Source organism: Bufo bufo, chromosome 3, assembly GCF_905171765.1.
Source record: "Bufo bufo chromosome 3, aBufBuf1.1, whole genome shotgun sequence".
NCBI classification, from domain to species: Eukaryota; Metazoa; Chordata; class Amphibia; order Anura; family Bufonidae; genus Bufo; species Bufo bufo.
In genome coordinates this window covers 144,243,231-144,256,550 of record NC_053391.1, presented here as the reverse complement: position 1 = coordinate 144,256,550, position 13,320 = coordinate 144,243,231, and positions in this window count along the sequence as shown.

Below are 13,320 nucleotides of genomic sequence, written 5' to 3'. Positions count from 1 at the left end.
CGCAAGGAGTCGGCTTGGGAGCAAGTGGCCCGTACCATGAGGCGGGCAGAATGGTCCAAAGCAGATGACCGTGGCCGTGCAGCTTTAGGTAAGTGCCAGCAATGTCGTTGTACTGTCCTTGACCAGTCTGTCCCTAAAATGATGTAGCTATAAATTCCATGCGGTCAGAAGAATGTATATTTTGTGGTCCAGCTTCATTTGGCATAAAACCTGTACATGGTTTTGGGAACAGTCGTGCACTAAATACCATACCCCATCTTTTTTTTCAATAAATGGCTGAGCCTCCCTTTGCTCCAGCAAACAGTACTCATGTCTCAAACCTGTATGTGCACTTATCTGAGTTGGCAACTTGATTTTGCTTTTACTTTTCCCTTTGCTATTTCTACTGATATATTTTTTATGTTTTGACTTACATTTGTTTACATTAAATGCAATATTAAATTTCTTTACAGTGAAACAGACGAAAACAAGGTGGAACAGCTGCCGGGACCAATTCCGCCGGGAGCTGAATAGTCAAGGCCGGAGTGGGGAAGGCAGCTCCAAAAAGAGGGCATATCTGTACGCTGCTCAATTGCAGTTTTTGCGTCCGGTGATGGATTTGAGGCCGTAAGTATTTTTGTTGTGCTAAAAACCTTTTTTCCTGGTAATTATTAGTTCCTAATTTTGGTTTAGCCATAGTGGTCTAGAATGTAAAGGGTTGTGTGACGTTCTACAATTGTTGTCCTATCGTTTGTGTCGGTGAACCAAATCATTTTTGTGGGGTAGTAACACCGTCCACCACCGATGATGAGCTGTATGATGAGACGACACGTGCAGAGTGCATATGCCGCCTCCTGTATCTTTTTATTTCCTGAGTGGCACTATTTTCTAGAAATCGAGAAGGGAGATGGCCCGTGCGCACTGCACGCATTGTCTCCTCATACAGTTGATCGTCATGGTGGTTGGCTGTTGTTCCCCGGCCAATATGATCTTGTGTACTTATCCTGTGGATAGGTAATAAATGTGTAAAGTTATGGAAAACCCTGTTGCCTTTTTGTGGCCCTGAATAGCGTACCCATTTGTGTATGTTTTGTTATGTTCATGATTTCTGGAACATACACGCAAATTTTATTATGGTGGTTTTAGGATTTGGTACCTCTTCTGTACTGTAATTGACATTTACATAGTTTTAATGTTTGCTTATAAACCTCAACATGGAGTCATCAAAGTTCAACTATATAAAAATGACACATACAGAATCCGCTTTTAATAGAGTATAATGATGCTCCAACAGTGTCCGTACAGCTGAATAGTAACTACTACTACCAACATGGCCTTGTGATGCGTGCTCCATGTTATTTATTAGGAAATTATGTTCTTTTTGGTTTACATTACATATGGATGGTAGGAAGTTCAAAGCAGTCCAGATACAGAAGAGACGGACAGAATATCAGCACTGCTTTTGGTCCTTGAATGTGTATACCTCGTTTTGTGCTTGACTGATCCAAAGGCCAATAAATTTTTTAGAAATAGTTTCATATTTGGCGTTGTGAGCTAATTAACATAAAAAATTTAATTTATTTTTATTTTCCAAATTCACATTGAAGGAGAAAATTCAAAATTATGATAAAATCTGTGATGTATGCATGCTCAACGTATATGTAGTTCACACACAGTTGTTTTTATTTAGAAAACATTAACTACTTTTGAAATGTAGTAGGCAAATGATGTAATATATGTTTTCATGTCATTTTCCTATACAGTACTGTGGACAGTCTTGATGAGGCTGAAGACTCCGAGGCGGCATTCAGTGATACGCCGGCAGTTTTTTCACCGGCAGCTAGTCCTGCCCCAACGCCCGCTGAGGAGCCGGACCAGCCATCCCAGGCTGAGGCCACCCGATCACCACTCCAGCAGCCGCAGCCCAGGCGTCGCCGCAATGTCCCTCAATCTTCCTCTGGGCAACCGACTCGGGAGATTATAGATGCCCAAGTCATAGATTTCCTTGCCCAGAGGAGGAGTGATAGCATTGAGGAGTCAATGCTGAGGGGCCTTGCACCTTTATTGAAGCAAGTGCCCATTGAAAGGCATCATGAATGTGTGGCTTCAATGGCCCTTGTTATTAAAATGTACGCCTCCCCTTACCAGGGAGACATACACTCCCATATTAATGATCTGCGCAAGCAACATGGACGCAGCTATCACCAGCCTCAACACCCACCTCAAGGGCCATCTTTCCCCCCCAAACGAGTTACCAACGGTCCCAAGACCCGATAGCATCCACTTTCACACAAAGTATTGCAACTCGGGCAACTGATCCCTGGCCACAATTATCTTATGAGCATGGCTCGTTTACACGAGACCTTTTTGATCTGTAATGTCATATGTTCTTGAAATGTTTTTTTGTTTTGATTATTGCTGTTTGTGTATCCTTTATTTCATGACCTGTTTCTAAAAGAAAATTTTGATCAGAAAATTTAAATTGGCTTGTGTCCATTTTATTCAAAAAACAAACTTTTACAGCTCTTCAACACATTTCATAAACACATATAGACGCACACCAGTTCACAATGTACATAAATTTTGTATTTTGAGGAACATAATCAGTATTTTGCTATAATGTGAACATGCGGTATTAGAAGATTTTTTGGCCCATTACACTAAATACTAATGATGTTAATGTCGGTGACAGTTTGTGGAAAACATCATTAGTATTGATATTTACTTTTAACTTAGTGCTGGCCAAAAAATCTCAGCCCGCAAGCCCACGTCAAGGGTCCTCATTCTCTTGCGAGTCCGTACCCTAAACTACCACAGTAAATTAACATAATCTATCTACAAAATAATAAACAACTAAAGAGCCCAGAAGATTTCAAAAACTGCCACGAATAGCGTCCATCTGCCATGGCAAGGAACCCCTCTGGGCTGTAAAAGTAGTCTGCATAGAGTTCCCGAACTGCAATGCCTGCAGTCGCAGGTCGTCTATGCAGGGTCCTTTCCATACCCAAACCTGATGACGTAGGAAAATCTTCCATGTCAACAGAAGAGGAAGCCTCATTAATCCTGGTGAAGTTGTGTAGAACAACACAAGCTTGAATCACCAGGGTATCATTCTCCAGATCCATTTGTATGTATGACAAAAACACCCTCCATTTGCCAGAGAGTATCCCAAAAGCGCACTCAACATACCGACGGGCACGAGTCAACCGGTAGTTGAAAATACGCCTACTGACATCCAAACCACGCTTTGGAAAGGGCCGCATAACATGGGGAGTCAATGCAAACCCTTCATCCGCCACAATGACAAATGGAGCCGGCGGACCTGCATATCCGGGCAGTCTTCTGGACGCGGGCAGGGCAAGCTGGTTGGCACGAAGCCGCTCACCCATTCTAGAAGCACTAAATATGCGAGCATCCGCAGTGCTTCCATAGGCCCCGATATTAACCATTATAAACTGGTAGTTACTGTCAGCAACAGCCATCAGCACTACCGAAAAATAATGTTTATAATTGAAGAATCGGGACCCTGAGTGAGGAGGCTTCTTCACACGAATGTGCTTGCCATCCATTGCCCCGATGCAGTTTGGAAACTGCCAGAAATATTGAAGCCCTCAGCGATCCGTACCCAATCCGCCACCTTGGGCTGTGGCATCACCGTCTCTCGAAGTTGCTGCCAGATGACATGGCAAGTGTGACACACGATCCGAGAGATCGTCGAGGTTCCTTAAAGAAACTTAAAATGCAGGGATGCAAAAGAGTTCCCAGTTGCAAGGAATCTGTAGGAAAAAAATTGTTTTAGCAGAAAGCAGCAAATCAAAGGGAACATCAGATACATGATTCGCCTATAATGTTGTATACAAGACATGATTTTAAACAATCTATGTCCATTGTCGACTAAACAAAACAAAAAATTTGATTTTGTGTGTATGAACCAAACACTACCAGCGATTCGGGTGTGGGCAGTACTACCACAACTAAGTTAGAACAACTGTGTTTAGACCCTTTACATGCAGAAGGTTATGGGCGACTTAAGAATGATGTGAACATTATGCATGATGATTACGTTAGCTGAACACAAATTGGAAACCTGCTAAAAAGAATCGACGACCTTTAATATTGCCATGTTATGTGTCAGGGATTCAAGTAAAAAAAAAAAAAAGGACATAACAATGTTCGCAAAACATTATGGGCAAAGAAAGGTTACTTCAGCAATCAGTAGCACATGTCTAACAGCAGCCATTTTCTAACACATGTTCCTCCTGACAGAAGCACAGCACATTACTTTAGTAAAATTAAACATAAAATATTGCTTACCTCAACGTGACAATGAGCCTTTCCTCAGGAGAAATGCTGCGCCTCATATTGGTGTCCATGAAGGTAAGGACAGTACGTAGAGACGACCAGCAAGCGATCAAATGTGTTGACTGACATCCGACAGTAGGAAAAAAACTTCTCTGGATGCAGCCGCAGATCTTTGTAGAGGGTATGGAAGTGTCCTTTCCGGTAACGTTGAGAAACAATCGGATGGACCCAAAATCGCCGCCTTCTACTAGGTTCCTCGTCCAACAAAAGAGTGTGCTGTCCCCATCGCCGAGAAATAAGCCAATGCAGTACAACCTCTTCCTCAGAGTCATTCGCCATGGTGAAACAGCAAAGACAAGCAACCAAAAGAACCTCTGTACCCTGTAAAGACTACAGAAAATGGCCACCAAACCAAACTCAGGTGACCTGCATATATACCAGTATCCTGGGTGGAGATATTAAAATTACATTTTTTTCACCCTTCCATGTTTTCTGACGGTCCGCAAAAAAAAATGGGAGACACACGGAAACACAACGGAATCAAAAACGATCACGGAACAACGGAAACACATTTTGCGGACGGATAAAAACAACTGTCGTGTGCATGAGGCCTCAAGCACAGATTTTCTTACAGTTTCTTACTAGAACAAGCTGCGTGAACAGATCATTACCGAGCCACGTAATGGAACATTTTTGTGTTATGGATTCCAAATATTATTACAAATATGTTCAGCATGAATTACAGAAACTGAATTTTAAAGGGGTCATGAGAACATAACCTATTGTTTAAATCACGTTTTTATATAAAACATTTTTTAAGAATTTTTGATCTTATGTTTATTTTTCCAAGTCATTATAGTTAAAGAAAATCCTACAATCCTGCAGTTTTCACACTGCCCAGTACGCCTAATATTAGGTTATTGTTATTAATTAAGATCCATTAATTCCATGGCACTGTACATACTGTATGATAAGGGGTATACATACATAATCCAGACATTTGCACTAAACATGAACAAGACGAGTTACAGACTGGTACAGAAGGAGAGAGGGCCCGGGAGGGCTTACAGTCTACATAACTTCCTGTTCTGTCCAGATCACTTTTCAGCAGTCATCTCATTAACATCAAAGGCTAGATTGTAATGAAAGGTAACGCCTGTATATAGATAACATGGGATCCACCATTCACAATAGGTTATGGTCAAAGCTTACCTACTCCCTCTCCCTGTACTGTCACCTCTGCACAGGTCACAGAGCATGTCCAGAATATTCTCCTATAGAAGTCAATGAGTTCCCCTTTTGTCCATTGTGTCTATGGTCAATGTGGCTGACATCTCTAGATGCTGTTAACAGTAGCTGAGGCAAGATGGCTGCCTCCCTTATCATGTTCAGGAAATAAAAACAGTTTGGAATAAAATGTTTCACTATCTGGTTTTAATTAGTACAACAAACATACAGTGAGGAACAGAAGTATTTGAACACCCTGTGATTTTGCTCCCACTTAGAAATCATGGAGGGGTCTGAAATTCACATTGTAGTGCATTCCCACTCTGAGAGACAGAATTTAAAAATGATATTCAGGAAATCACATTGTATGATTTTTAAATAATTTATTTGTCTTGCACTGCTGAACATAAGTATTTGAACACCTGAGAAACAGCAAGAATTCTGTCTCTCAAAGACCTGTTACTGTGCCTTTAAAAAGTCCACCTCTACTTCACTCATTAATCTAACTTAGTAGCACCTGTCTGAGCTCTTTAAAGACCCCTGTCCACCCCCACAGTCAGTCAGACGCCAACTACTACCATGGGCAAGACCAAAGAGCTGTGAAAAGACACCCCAGAGACAAAATTGTGGACCTCCACAAGGCTGTAAAGGGTTACAGGGCAATTGCCAAGCAGCTTGGTGAAAATAGATCAACTGTTGGAGCAATTGTTAGAAAATGGAAGAGGCTAAAGACGACTGTCAGTCTCCCTCAGACTGGGGCTCCATGCAAGATCTCACCTCGTGGGGTATCACTGATAAGAAAGATGAGGAATCAGCCCAAAACTACAAGGGAGGAGCTGGTCAATGACATGAAGAGAGCTGGGACCACAGTTTCAAAGGTCACTGTTGGTAGAACACTACGCCGTCATGGCTTTAAATCATGCATTGCACGGAAGGTTCCCCTGCTCAAGTCATCACATGTCCAGGCCCATCTGAAGTTTGCCAATGACCATCTGGATGATCCAGAGGTGGTATGGGAGAAAGTCACGTGGTCAGATGAGACCAAAGTAGAACTTTTTGGTCTAAACTTCACTCATCGTGTTTGGAGGAAAAAGAAGGATGAGTTGCATCCCAAGAACACCATCCCTATTGTGAAGCATAGGTACAAAAAACAAAATGGCTGCACACCGTTATATATACAAACAATAGAGCTAAGAAATGGGGGTCATTCTAGATAAAAGTGGTACAATACAGACTATAAATGAGTATAAATGAATAATGGAAGCTCTTAGCGCACATATGTGTCGGGCACATCTACCAGGCGTCAAGGTGGCTTCCGCAGATGGGTCCCTATCACTAAATATACTGCCTCACTTTGGACTTACTTAAGCCTACAATATTCAGGGCAGTGTAGGAACCAGCTACAAACATACTCTGCTCAGAAATCCCAGGTAGATGGGCGTGTCCAGTCTAAAAGGGGTGCCACCCCCAATATATTGCAAGAAAATTGGCACCCCTTTTAGACTGGGCACGCCCATCTACCTGGGACTTCTGAGCAGAGTATGTTTGTAGCTGGTTCCTACACTGCCCTGAATATTGTAGGCTTAAGTAAGTCCAAAGTGAGGCAGTATCTTTATCACTGTTCTGCAGTGCAAGACAAATAAATTCTTAAAAAATCATACAATGTGATTTCCTTTTTTTTTTTTTTTTTTTTTTTTTATTCTGTCTCTCAGAGTAGGAATGCACCTACAGTGTGAATTTCAGACCCCTGCATGATTTCTAAGTGGGAGAACTTGCAAAATCGCAGGGTGTTCAAATACTGTTCCTCACTGTATGTGACATTCCTTTTAAGGGTCCATTCACACGTCCGTATGTGTTTTGCGTATCCGCAAAACACGGACACCGGCAATGTGCGTTCCGCATTTTGCGGACCGCACATCGCCGGCACTCTCATAGAAAATGCCTTTTCTTGTCCGCAATTGCGGACAGGAATAGGACATGTTCTATTTTTTTGCGGAATGGAAGTGGGGATACGCGGATGCGGACAGCACATTCCGGCCATATTGAAAATTAATGGGTCCGCACTTGTTCCGCAAAATTACGAAACGGATACAAACCCATTTTGTGGACGTGTGAATGGACCCTAACACTGCTTTTCTGTAGCTAAAGTTACATAAAAACATATAAACATTTGGCTACATTCGCATCTCCGTTATGTCGTACTTTATTGTTTTGCTGATAAGAGCAATACTTCAGGTTCGGAAACTCTTTAAAGGGAACCTGTCTTTAACGTTATGCTGCCCTCACTAAAGGCAGCATAAAGTAGTGACAGACGCTCTGATTTCAGCGGTGTGTCACTTATGGGCTAAAAATAAGTGGTTGCCGAGAACCAGCATCATAATCATTGCAGCCCGGGCCTGGAAAAGAGTCCCGGCCGCCTGAGAAGAGTCATGGTTATTCAAGAGCTCCTGCTCTCCCTGCCACTTGCTGATGATATACAGCGTTCTCCTTAGTTTTCTCCTTAGGAGAGGGCTGCCAATAATCAGCATGTGTCGGGGACAGCAGGAGCTCATGAATAACAATGACTTTTCTGAGGCATCCATGACTCTTTTCCAGGCCCGGGCTGCGATGATTATGATGCTGGGTCTCGGCAACTACTTACTTTTAGCACATGAGTGACACACCGCTGAAATCAGTGTTTCTTAATGCCACCCTCAATGAAGTTAGTATAAACTTGATGACAGGTTGCCTTTAAAGAGAGACTCTTAACTGAACTACAGTTACACTTTAAAGGAAGGTTTATTATATGATTTTATTAAATATAATAAGTAGTATATACATATAGCGATATAATGTCCTTGTTTTTCACTTATCTATATACAAAGGATAAAGAACATAATATACAGTTAGAGGTAGGTGGAGAGTCCTTAAAAATGATTTCAGGGATTTAGGTCAAAAGCTGAGGGCAAGGACCTCAAAGGTAGTATTTTCCGAAAGACTGCCTGTACCACGAGCCACACAAGAAAGGCAATGGGAGATTAGGGAGATTAACAAGTGGCTCAAAAACTGGTGTAGGAAGGAGGGGTTTGGGTTCCTGGAGAACTGGGCCGATTTTTCTATCGGCTACAGGCTCTATCGTAGGGACGGGCTGCACCTCAATGGGGAAGGGGCAGCTGTGCTGGGGAGAAAGATGGCTAGAAGGTTGGAGGAGTGTTTAAACTAGGGACTGGGGGGGAGGGTAATTACGTTATAGGAGGGGAAGATAGTGCAGATAGAGACCGGGGGCAAGGTAATGTGACTGGGGGAGGAATGGAAGGAGGGACTAGAACAGTACAGAAGGAAAGGTGTAGGGTAAAAAATATACATAAACCTCTCAAATGTATGTATACTAATGCCAGAAGCCTGACTAATAAAACTGGTGAACTGGAATTAGTGATGTGTGAGGAGGACTATGACATAGTGGGAATAACTGAGACATGGCTGGATGAAAGCTATGACTGGGCAGTTAATGTACAAGGTTACAGTCTGTTTAGAAAGGATCGTCAAAACCGGAGAGGGGGAGGGGTCTGCCTTTATATAAAGTCCTGTCTAAAGCCCACAGTCCGAGAAAATATAAGTGAGGGACATGAACATGTGGAGTCACTGTGGGTAGAGATACATGGAGCTAAAAACAACAATAAATTACTAATAGGAGTTTACTATAAACCACCGAATATACCAGAGTCCACAGAAAATCTACTACTAAACGAGATAGACGAGGCGGCAAATCATAATGAGGTGGTTATTATGGGGGACTTCAACTACCCAGATATAGACTGGGAAACTGAAACTTGTATATCTCATAAGGGAAACAGGCTCATGGCAATAACCAAAGACAATTACCTCTCCCAACTGGTTCAGGACCCGACTAGAGGGACGGCTATACTGGACTTAGTATTAACCAATAGACCTGACAGAACAACATACGTGCAGGTTGGGGGACACCTGGGAAATAGTGACCATAAAGTAATAACCTTCCAATTATCATTCAAAAGAGCGTTTCTACAGGGAGGAACAAAAATACCAAACTTCAAAAAAGCTAAATTTAGCCAACTAAGAGAGGCCATAGGCCAAACTAACTGGGACAAAGTCCTCACAAATACAGACACAAAATGGGATATCTTTAAAAACATCCTAAAAACTCATTGTGAGAGGTACATACCGTATGGTAATAAAAGGTTAAGGAACAAAAAGAAACCAATGTGGATAAATAGAACTGTAAAGAAAGCAATAAATGACAAAAAGAAAGCATATAAAACACTAAAACAGGAGGGTACACGGAAGCACTGAAAAACTATAAGGAAAAAAATAGAACATGTAAAAAACAAATAAAAGCGGCCAAACTAGAGACCGAGAGATTAATTGCCAAAGAGAGTAAAACTAACCCTAAAATGTTCTTTAATTATATAAATGTTAAAAAGTATAAATCTGAAGGTGTTGGCCCTTTAAAGAGTAATGAGGGGGGAGTCGCAGAGAGCGACGAGGAGAAAGCAAAGCTGTTAAATATTTTTTTCTCCAATGTATTCACTGAGGAAAATAAACTGTCAGATGACATGCAGAATGTAAAAATAAATTCCCCATTAAAAGTGTCCTGTCTGACCCAGGAAGAAGTACATCAGCGACTTAAAAAGATTAAAATAGACAAATCGCCAGGACCGGATGACATACACCCCCGTATCCTAAAGGAATTAAGTAATGTCATAGCCAGACCCTTATTTCTGATATTTGCTGACTCTATACTGACAGGGAATGTCCCACAGGATTGGCGCGTGGCATATGTGGTGCCAATATTCAAAAAGGGGCCAAAAACAGAGCCTGGAAACTATAGGCCGGTAAGTTTAACATCTGTTGTGGGTAAACTGTTTGAAGGTTTTCTGAGAGATGCTATATTAGAGCATCTCAACGGAAATAAGCAAATAACGCCATATCAGCATGGCTTCGTGAGGGATCGGTCATGTCAGACTAATTTAATCAGTTTCTATGAGGAGGTAAGTTCTAGACTTGACAGCGGCGAATCAATGGATGTCGTATATCTGGACTTCTCCAAAGCATTTGACACTGTACCACATAAAAGGTTAGTATATAAAATGAGAATGCTCGGACTGGGAGAAAACATCTGTATGTGGGTAAGTAACTGGCTGAGTGATAGAAAACAGAGGGTGGTTATTAACGGTACACACTCAGATTGGGTCACTGTCACTAGTGGAGTACCTCAGGGGTCAGTCTTGGGCCCTATTCTCTTCAATATATTTATTAATTATCTTGTAGAAGGCTTGCATAGTAAAGTATCAATTTTCGCAGATGACACTAAACTGTGTAAAGTAATTTACACTGATGAGGACAGTACACTACTACAGAGGGATCTGGATAGATTGGAGGCTTGGGCAGATAAGTGGCAGTTGAGGTTTAACACTGATAAATGTGAAGTTATGCACATGGGAAGGAAAAATGCAAGTCACCCGTACATACTAAATGGTAAAACACTCGGTAACACTGACATGGAAAAGGATCTAGGAATTTTAATAAACAGCAAACTAAGCAGCAAAAACCAGTGTCAGGCAGCTGCTGCCAAGGCCAACAAGATAATGGGTTGCATCAGAAGGGGCATAGATTCCTGTGATAGGAACATAGTCCTACCACTTTACAAATCGCTAGTCAGACCACACATGGAGTACTGTGTACAGTTCTGGGCTCCTGTAAACAAGGCAGACATAGCAGAGCTGGAGAGGGTTCAGAGGAGGGCAACTAAAGTAATAACTGGAATGGGGCAACTACAGTACCCTGAAAGATTATCAAAATTAGGGTTATTCACTTTAGAAAAAAGACGACTGAGGGGAGATCTAATTAATATGTATAAATATATCAGGGGTCAGTACAGAGATCTATCCCATCAGCTATTTATCCCCAGGACTGTGACTGTGACGAGGGGACATCCTCTGCGTCTGGAGGAAAGAAGGTTTGTACACAAACATAGAAGAGGATTCTTTACGGTAAGAGCAGTGAGACTATGGAACTCTCTGCCTGAGGAGGTGGTGATGGTGAGTACAATAAAGGAATTCAAGAGGGGCCTGGACGTATTTCTGGAGCTTAATAATATTACAGGCTATAGCTACTAGAGAGGGGTCGTTGATCCAGGGAGTTATTCTGATTGCCTGATTGGAGTCGGAAAGGAATTTTTTATTCCCCTAAAGTGGAGAAAATTGGCTTCTACCTCACAGGGTTTTTGGCCTTCCTCTGGATCAACTTGCAGGATAACAGGCCGAACTGGATGGACAAATGTCTTTTTTCGGCCTTATGTACTACTACTACTACTATGTTACAGTTATATCAACACTTCAACTAGAGTCCTGACTACATCCAGAATGAAGGTACATACATCACTGATGGAGTTAACATCATCTGGGAAGCCCTTTCAGCGAAAGCAGTTAGAGTCTCGATTTAGAAAACACTAATTAGGTCCCTACATGAGGCGTCCCCCCGTCCCCCCCCCCCCGTAGGATGAGTTCAGCGAAAGCAGTTAGAGTCTCGATTTGGAAACCACCAATTTGGAAACCACCAATTAGGTCCCTACATGAGGTTCCCCCCCCCCCCGTAGGATGAGCTTCTGACTTCTTTCCTGAAGGGTTACAGCTTAAGGCTACATGCACACAACCGTATGTGTTTTGTGGTCCGCAAATCTGTATGCCATCCGTTTTTCTTGCGGCTCCATGGTAACAATGCCTAAAACGGACAAGAATAGGACATGTTCTATTTTTTTTGCGTGGGCTATGGAACGGACATACTGATGCATTTTTTGCGGACCCATTGAAATGAAAGGGTCTGCATCCTATCCGGGAAAAAAAACGGAACAGAGACGGAAACAAACAGCGTTCATGTGTATGTAGCCTTATACCGATTAAACAAAAAGGTCCATTCCCTAGTGGACCGTAGCCAGCGCATGCACTCCATAATTAACATTGTGTACGTGTTGTTCATCTGCTCTCACTCCAGACCTTGGAGCGACCAGTTCCCAGGTCCAGAGCGAGTCAGAATCCCAAAACAACCTTGAGAAAATATGTAGACAAAGCCTTACTCCCCTGCACCTGCATTCACAGGTCTTAAAATGAAATTTAAATGTACAGATACAAAATGGAATTCTAATGATCTGAAACTACATCTTCACACTTTAGATAGTCTGTTCCGGCAGAAGGACGGACTACCCGAGTACATTGTATCAGGCATATCCAGACAGCAGGACACTGCTGGATCCCTCTTTACTATAATACCGCTGCATGCAGCAGTATTTGCAGGCCGACTTCCTCACATCACCAGATCTTCTGATACATGTACTTACCCGCTCCCCACCGCTGGGTTCCAGATTTCTTGGTCCCTTACTGCCACTGACGTGCTGTGGTGGTCTGACAGAGACCATGTGTGCCATTGCAGCCATTGATGTGACGCATGGGGTATACATCACTGCTGCAGCCAGTCACTGGGTACACCAGCACACGTGACCTCCATCAAACCACAGGACATCCAAAGGCCCCTGAATGTGGACATTCTCTGTGTATATTGAGCAATATAGGAGAGTAATATAAATTATACAATAACTAACAGTAGAAATCTGTATAAGGCTACTTTCACACTACCAGCAGAGAACTGCCTACCGGAATTTTCTGGATCCGGCATTGCCGGACGGTACTGGAATGCCCTCTGGCCCCATTGACTATAATGGGGTCTGGCAGAGATACGGCCGCTACCTGGCAAATATACCGGGAATTCCATGGACAAATACCACTGCACACAGCGTTTTCT